The following is an 8,949-nucleotide window of genomic DNA, read 5'->3' as shown; positions in this document are numbered from 1 at the left end:
AAGAGATTAGAGAAAGAATAAAAGCCATTTGCACAAAAATATTTATATAGCAACTTTTTGTGGCAGCAAAGAATTGGAAACTGAAGGGATGTTCATCAATTGGAGAATGGCTGAATAAATTGTGGTACACGATTGTGATGGAATACTATTATACTGTAAGAAACAATGAAGGAGATGGTTTCAGAAAAACCTGAGAAGAATTATATTAACTTATATAAACACAGTAACAACAACATTGTAATGGTAATCAACTTTGAAAAACAATAACGCTGATCAACACAGTGATCCACTGCAGCTCTGAAGGACTCAAGATGAAACATGCTTTCCCCCCTCGATAGAGAACTGAAAGACTCCAAGAACAGATTGAAGAATATTTACTTCTCTTTCTTTTTGTTTTTGGTGGGGTTTTTTTGCTTTTTTGGAGGGGGGAAGCGACTTGCCCAAGGTCACACAGTTAATAATTTTTAAGTGTCTGAGGCCGGTTTTGAACTCAGGTCCTCCTAACTCCAGGGCCAGTGCTCTATTCACTGTGCCACCTAGCCACCCCTTCTCTTTCTTTTTTAGGGAACGTGGTGAATGCAGAAATTTGTTTTGCATGACCATCAATATTTGTAAAGGGTTTGTTTTTCTTTCCTTCTCACTGGGTGGAAGATAGGGAGAATTTGGAATTTGAAAAAAAAGAAATAAAAAAAGTCTTTGTATTAAAAAAAAAACAGACAAGGAACTACAAAGAAGAACAAGAATAAAGGGATATTAATAGGATAATATGATGGCAGTGTTACATTGGTAAATTTTGTTTTGTGACCCTGGACAAAAGTCATTCGACCCTGTTTGCCTAAGTTTCCTCATCTGTAAAATGAGCTAGAGAAGGAAATGGCAAAATCACTCCTGTATCTTTGCCAAGAAAACCCCAAATGGGATCATGAAGAGTTGGAAATGACTGAAAAATGACTGAACTGAAACAAATCAGGAAATTGAGGCTGAAGGAAGGTAAGTGACTTGTCTAGGATCACACAGCTAGTAAGTGTCTCAAGCTGGATTTGATTTCAGGTCTTTCTGACTCTAAGTCCAGAGCTCTATTGATTGTGCAAACCTAGCTGCTTTCACACACAACAGTCTTTCAAATATTGAAAATCATTCTGACTACATTTCTGCATCTTCTCCTGGAATCAAAGAAATCACCTTTTTCCATTATCACCTACCACCCTCAATCCCCTCTAGGTACTCTGATGTATCCATTCTCATCCTGTGCAACTTTTTAGCACTTGGACTGATTTACTAGCTACTCTGTGTCCCTTGCTCTTGGCTCCCTGCCTGGCCTCCTCCTGTCATACACCACCTCTGTAACATCTCTTCCTTCACTTCTCTGCAGCAGATTCTCATGGGCAGTATTGTACAGCCTGCTGCCTCTCATCATGAAACTCTCCATTATCCTTTGAATGATTCTTAATTTGAACTGTTTGGAGATGATGGTGTTTCCATAACCTACATTCATATTTCATCTCAAAGGTGCCATTTCAAATTTATAATTTTCTACTGTGTTGCAGACCCATAATGAGTCCCTTTGTTACAGTGTGACTTGGAGACAAACCTTTGCAACCTTATGATGTCACAAGAGCAAAAGGGCCATATAGTCCTGCTGTCCTTTGCCTTGGCTGGGCCACCTTTGGAAGAATGTGTCCAGTTCTGGGCACCCCGTTTTTAGGAACAATGTGGACAGAATGGATAACGTATAAAGCGAATAGGGAAACAAGGCTATGCGGACTGTATAGGAGCTACTAGAAAAGAGAATGGGGTGTCTTGTGAGGTAGTGAGTTTCCCACCACTGTTGATTGCTGACTGTGACATTTCTCTGCATGACCTTTTTCAAGACAGCTGACATCCCTAAGCCTGCTTCCTCACCTGTAAAATGGAAATGTAATCCCTGTAGAACCCAAATCATGTTGTGAGGACCAAATGCTATAATGGAACATTCTTTATAAAGGTTGATGTATTATATAAATACCTGCCACTACCATTTTATTATTATCCGTAAATATGCTGAGTCCCCTTCTGTGCCTTCCAAGGAAAACCTGGGCTCCTTCCTTGAGGATAGGGACAATAGCACAGTTCTTTATATTGAATTGAATTGAACTGAATTGGAGCAGTCTGAATGACGTACGTCAAAGATGCTGTCAAGGCCATCCCTGTTGCCCATAGAGGTGGATCTGAAGAGCTCTAGGGTATGAATATCCTCAAGTTCATAGAATTCTAAGTCAGAAGGATTCATGATTCTGAGAACCTCTCCCTCCAAATTCCTTTGCTTCTGGGATTGAAGATAATGAAAATGATGATAATTGCTAGCACTGGCATAGCACTTTTAAAGTTTGTGAAGGGCTTTACAAGTATTATCTCATTTGTTCCACATAAGAATCTGGGAAGGTGGGTGCCTGCTATTCTTCCCATTTTTTTCAGATAAGGAAACTGAGGCAGGCAGAGGGTCAGTGACTTGCCCAGGGTGTCTGAGGCTGGACTTGAACTTGGGGACCAGGGCTCTAACCACTACACCACCAGCTGGCCTTATTTATAGTTAGTTACATGATGCTTAAATGTTGACCAAGTATATTTCTCACAACAACCGTGTGAGGTACAGATGAAGAAACTGAGAGGCACAGGCAGGCTAAGTGATAAAGGATTAAGGATCACATGGCTAGGAAGCGTACCAGGAATGACTCAGATCATCAGGTCATTTCCTGACCCTGATACTAACACACTTTGCATTGGCTCATAAAGAGTCCCTTTGCTGCAGTGACTGACAGACAAACCTTTCCAACTTTAAGAAAGTCAGTCAATAAAGATTTAAGTGCCTTCTATACACCAGACACCTTGATAAGCTGCAGATGTCCTCAAAGAACAGCTGTTCAGGACAAAGGATGCCAAGAACCCTTATCTGGGAGCACAGAATGCCAGTGTCTGGCAGTTTTCTCCTTCTCTTTTGCAATAACTTCTGATTTTTTTTCCTTTAACCTTAAAGTAGTTAGGTTTAATTAAGCCATGCCTTTATCTTAGCCAGTCATGAGGGAAAACAGCACCAGCAAGGTCAGATTAGAATGGGATGTGTATCATGGCGCCAGAAACCAAAGCCCTGCATAGTTAGCTTCCCAGACACTAGAACGGTTCATCCATTGGTTTAGTCATTTAACTGCTTATTAGAGAAGACTCCTATTTGCAGAGGACTGTGCTGGGTGTTTGGGGAGGTAATGCACAGGTCTGATCACATCACTCCCCCACTCAAAAAGCTTCAGTGACTCATTGCCTCTCTGATGAAATACAAATTTGGCTTGGAATTTTAGACCTCCCCATAGCCTGGCTTCAACCTGCTTTACCACACTTCACATGACTCCCTTCAGACACTCTGTGCTCCCACCAAAGAGGACTGCTAACTGTTCACCAACTACAAGATGTAATCTCCTGTCTCTGTGTATTCACATGGGCTCTCTTCTACACTTCCCTCCAGAGGGCTGGGGTGGGGAAACCTGCTGCCTGGAGGCCACATGTGGCCCTCTAGGTCCTCAAGTGCTGCCCTTTAGCCAAAGGAACTTGAGGACCCAGAGGGCCATATGTGGCCTCCAGGCTGCAGGTTCTCCACACACTCCTTTCACATTTCCCATTGTCAAGATCTTTCCTTTCTTTAAGGATGGGCTCACATGACATCTCTTCCAAGAAGCCTTCCTTCCCGGATATCCTGGGGAGAGACAAAACCAGACCTCTAGATAAGAAATACTGTTCTGCCAGCAGTGTGAGAGATGGTTTGAAGAAGGTTTGACCACATCAAGAGTGTTCCATTTAGTTTTGGGCACCACATTTTATGACAGATACTGTTAAGTTGGAGAGTGTCCAGAAGGGAATCAGGATACCTCAAGAGGACTGAAGCAATTGCAAACATTTAGCCTGACAAATAGACTTGGGATGGGGGTAGGAGGGTGGTAATGTCCATCCAGGAAGCAGTATCTACAAGCATTTTCTAAGTGTCTACTATGTGCCAAGCCCTGTGCTAAGCACTAGATGGGATGGGGGGACGATAACTGTCTCTTTGAGCATGTGAAGGCCTATATGTAAAGGAGGAATTAAACATGTTTTATTTGGCCGCAGAGGACAAAATTAGGTTGTAAATGAGCAAATTTAGGTTTACCATAAGGAAAAACATTCCCAACAGTTATTGTTCAGTCCTGTTCAACTCTTCATGACCCCATCTAGGGTTTTCTTGGCAAAGATACTGGAGTGTTTTGTAATTATCTTCTCCAACTCATTTTATAGATGAGGAAACTAAGGCCAATAGGGTTAAGTGACTTGCCCAGGGTCACAGTTAGTAAATGTCTGAGGGTGGATTTGAACTCATGAAGACAAATCTTTCTGATTCTAAGCCCAGGGCTCTATGCATTATGGTGCCATCTAGATGTGCCTCCTAATTATTAGGGCTTTCTAAAAATGGAATGAGCAGCCCAGGGAGGCAGTGGGTTTCTCTTCATTGGAAGTCTTTCAGCAAAGGCTGGACTTGTCAGGTGTAGAGTAGAGGGAATCTTTACAGTTATGAGTTGGGTTATTTGGCCCCTTCCAAATCAGATTCTGAGACTATTTTATTGGACCCTTGCCACAATCCTATGAGCTAGAAGGAGGCAAGTATGCTTATCCCTACTTTACAGATTAGGACTTTGAAGCCCAGAAAGGGAAAATGGCAGACAGGCCTTTAACTCAGCTTTCCTCTAAGTATGCAGGAGGGAGTCAAAATATAGCCTTTCAAGATGCCAAAAGCCCAGAAGCCCAGGAAAGAAGGAGTGCTGAAAATCAGAGCTATAGTTAAATACATATTTATAAACTCTTCTTAGGGACTCCAGAATCTCTGATCTTGAAGATAAAGTTCTTCACATTCTAGATCAGAATTGAATGTAAAATACCAAGCCTACACATTTATCATTTCCTCCCCAAAAAGGGGGGGTGGCCCTTGATGAGATGGCAAAACATCTTTTGCACTTGCTGCTGTGTTGACCCAGCGAGGGTTTTTTCATTTCACAAGTTTACCACTGTATCAAGATGGCCATGGAAAGTTCTCACGGGAGGAGCTCAAAGCTCTTCTGTAACAGGATATAGAGACATCTCTGAAGGGCGGCACATACCATCCTCCCCATCTCCTAAAAACTGGTTAATAGGGTATCAGGCTTCAGTTTCTAAGAGGACCTACAGAAGGAAAAGAGTAGGGTCACGGGTAATAAAAACAGCACATTCATAGAACCTTGGGATTCTATGGGGTTGGGAGGTTCTCCTAAAGGTCACCAGACCCAACCCTCAACCTGAAGAATGAATGAATCTTCTCCAGCTATATGATCTTCCTGCCAAGTGATTTGCCAACCTCTTGGCCTGAAGACCTCCAGCACATGGTCTTTAGGACATTTCAAAATGGATGTCCCAGGGACATCTTAAACCCACCTTGTCTGAAATGTAACCCCTTATCTTTCTCCCTAAATCCTTCCCTTTTTCAAACGTCCCTGTTTCTATCAAAGGTCTCAATCATCCTTCCAGACTCAGTTTCATAATCTCAGAATTATCTTGGACTGCTCACTGTCTCCACAGATATCCAATCACCTGCCACATCTTGACATTTCTACCTTCCCATCTCTCTTGTCTGTCTGACCTCTCACTTCTCTCCTTCACTCAGTCCTCATCACCTCTCCCCTAGATGATTGCAGTAACCTCCTAATTAATCTTCCTGCTTCAAAAATCTCTTCTTCCTTAGGTCGATCCTACACAATGCTGCCAAAATGATTTTCCAAAGCTCTTATCCAATCATATGACTCCCTACTCAACTAACTTTCTATTGCCTGTAGGATAAAATCTAAACTCCTCTGTTTAGCTTTGAAAGCCCCATCCAACCTGGCCCCAAGCTACATTCCCAGCCCCCACACTCTAATCCAGCCAGCCTGGCCTCTCTGCTCCTCACACAGCATGCTGCATTTCTGTGTCCATGCCTGGAGTGCATTCTCTCCTCACCTCCGTCTCAGGGTCCCTCAGGGCCTTTTAAGACACAACTCAAGTATCATCTCCTTGCACCAAGCCTCTTCTGATCCCTTCAGGGGCCAGTCCACCCCTTACCCACTCTGCATTTAACTTTGTGCTATATTTGAATTTACTAACATTACTTTTGTGCTGTATGTTTTCCCAATTAGAATACTAGTTCTTTGCAAAGTAGAGCTGTTTCATACTTGTAGCTCCAGCACTTAACATGGGTGCCTGGTCAGCAGGTACTTAATAAATATTTGTTGGGGCAGCTAGGTGGCGCAGTGAAGAGAGCACCGGCCCCGAAATCAGGAGGACCTGAGTTCAAATAGGACCTCAGACACTTGACACTTAACTAGCTGAGTGACCTTGGGCAAGTCACTTAATCCCAATTGCCTTGCCTTCCCTCCTCCAAATAAATAAAAAAAAATAAATACTTGTTGATCGGCTGAGTTATTCAATTCAATAAACACTTATTAAGTGTTTACTATTCAAGAAATACCCTGCTAAGAGCTGGGGATAAAGACAAAAACAGAAATGTCTTTGCTTTCTAGAAGCTTATATGGAGGGGGGCGGGGTGGGATAGGGGAGACAACATGTACTCAGCTAATGCTGATGCCAGATAATTTGATAAAGGAAACAATACTCTAACAATTCGGGAGGGGCTGGGAATGGGATCAGGGAAGGCTTCCTGTAAGAGGTGGTTCTTGATCTGAGCCTTCAGGGAATCAGGGATGCCAAGAGGGAGAGTGTATGCCAGGCAAAAGCCTGGAAACAGGATGTTGCACAGTTAGGGGACTGAGAGGTGCAGATGATTGTCTTAAAGTTAAAATTTGGTTAAAATTTATTTTATTTTTTTGGGATGCAACTAAAGTTAAGCAACTTGCCCAGAGAGTCCAGATTTGAATTTAATTCTTCCTAACTCCAGGGAGAGCGACCTGTACCACTGTACCACTTACCTTCAATTTGGTTAAAATTTATAGTCAGGTAAAAAGGGATATAGATTGGGCTATTCCAGATGTTTACAATTTTTTCCTCCACAAAATGTTTCTCTCTAATAAGCTTTAGCTATAACACATAGGTGTATTGATAATAGTATTGTCACCTTAACCTTTAGTGGTAGGGGAAAGGAGGGGAATGTCCATGTTTATGTAATACATTTTTCTTCTGTTCATTCTTGCCCAATATCCTGGTCATCTGAGGGTAAATCTGTAATTGTATAAATTTTCCTCACTGAGACAGCTAAGTGGTACCATGAATAGAGGGCTGGGCCTGGAGTCTGGGAGACCTGAGTTCAAAGGTGACCTCAGGCACTTACTAACTATGAGGCTCTGAGCAAGACATTTAATCTCTCTCTGCCTCAGTTTCCTCAACAGTAAAATTGAGATAATTATAGCACCTACCTCCCAGGGCCGTCGGGAGGCTCCAATGAGATAATAATTGTAAAGGGCTTAGCAAAGCGCCTGGCATGTAAGGAGGTGCTTAATAAATGTTTTCTTCCTTCATCTATTGGTTGCAATGCAATATTGACATTGCTGTGAAATTACTGTCCACTAAGTCCTTCTGAAACTTCACTGTGGTGTGGAGGTGATTCCGGGTTCTCAAAGGCTATGCTTGAGAAGGGTGTGGTCCAAAGACCAGTGTAGCTAAGTTTAGAGAGACTTGTTACCTGGTCAGCAACCTGACAACGAACTGTTTGGCCAGGGCATTTCTCAAAAGCTTGCCTACTAAACTCTAGAAGGAATGTAGTTTGGGCAGGCGGAGGGAGTGATGACACCCACAAAGTCACAACAGCAGTTAGGTGGTGCTGTGGCTAGTGCTCCTAGGTAAGTCTGCCTCAGTTTCTTCATCCGTAAAATGGGGCACGTCTGTCTGTCTGTATGTAAATAGCACACCGATCTCCCAAGGTGGCTGTGAGGATCAAATGAAAAATCTGTGAAGTGTTTTGTGAACCTTAAATTGTCCTATAGGGGTTATTAATGACTAAATGGTTGGTTGTTGTCCTTTGTTCTCAAAGAGGACCAAAATGAGATCACTATGTTGAAGTCAAAGGACAGTGTGTCCAATTGTGGCTGATCAGACCAACAACGCTCCACCACAGGTCGGGCACAAATAGTCCACATACTGACTAAATACATTAGTGAAGGCAAACCTACACTGGGTGTCCCTGCACACATGTGAGATAATGTTATCTTTACCTGAGGAAGCCTATTCCACTTTTTGGTTGGCTTTATGGAATCTGAGAAATAATTTCCTAACCCTTGGGGGCACAGAATGTCATAGTCAGGAGAGGCTGTGAAAATTATCTAGGACTATCACTGCTTGAAGCAGGGATCTCCTCTGGTCATCCAGTCTCCTTTTGACCATTTCCTGAGACAGGTAGCTCACAATGTCCTGAGGCAGTCCTTTCTGTTTTTTAGATAACTTAATTCCTTAGGAAGTTTTTCCTCATTGGGCAGCCCATTTGAGGTAGTGCATCATGGCAGACAGAGTACTGAGCTTGGAATCAGGAAAGCCTGGGGTCAAATCTATCCTCTGACATCTATTGGCAGTGTGACCCTGCTCACTTAATTATCTCTACTTTCCTCAGCCAGGCAGCTCCCTAAGAATTATCAGCTAAATCACTGACAGGCTGCAATCTGCATCTACCGACAAAGAGATCCCTATTCTGGTAAAATCATGGGGCCTTCCTCTATTCACATATTCTTCCTTATAGGAGACAGGGACTAGATTTATAATTTCACTGGTTGAGAGAATTCTCGAATGAGGTCATTGCCTCTATTAATTCAGGTCAGCAACTTCCCTACAATTTAGTGTCTTAAGAAAATTACCTGGGGCAACTTGGCTAAGCCATTAGCCCTAGTTCACAGACAGTATGTGGCAAAGGGAGACTTGAACCCAGGTCTTGGAGACTGAGAT

This window comes from Petaurus breviceps, unplaced genomic scaffold, assembly GCF_028583685.1.
Source record: "Petaurus breviceps papuanus isolate PSGF00001 unplaced genomic scaffold, PetGlider_PUasm1.0 523, whole genome shotgun sequence".
Lineage (NCBI taxonomy): Eukaryota > Metazoa > Chordata > Mammalia > Diprotodontia > Petauridae > Petaurus > Petaurus breviceps.
Note: the sequence above shows the minus strand (reverse complement) of the source record.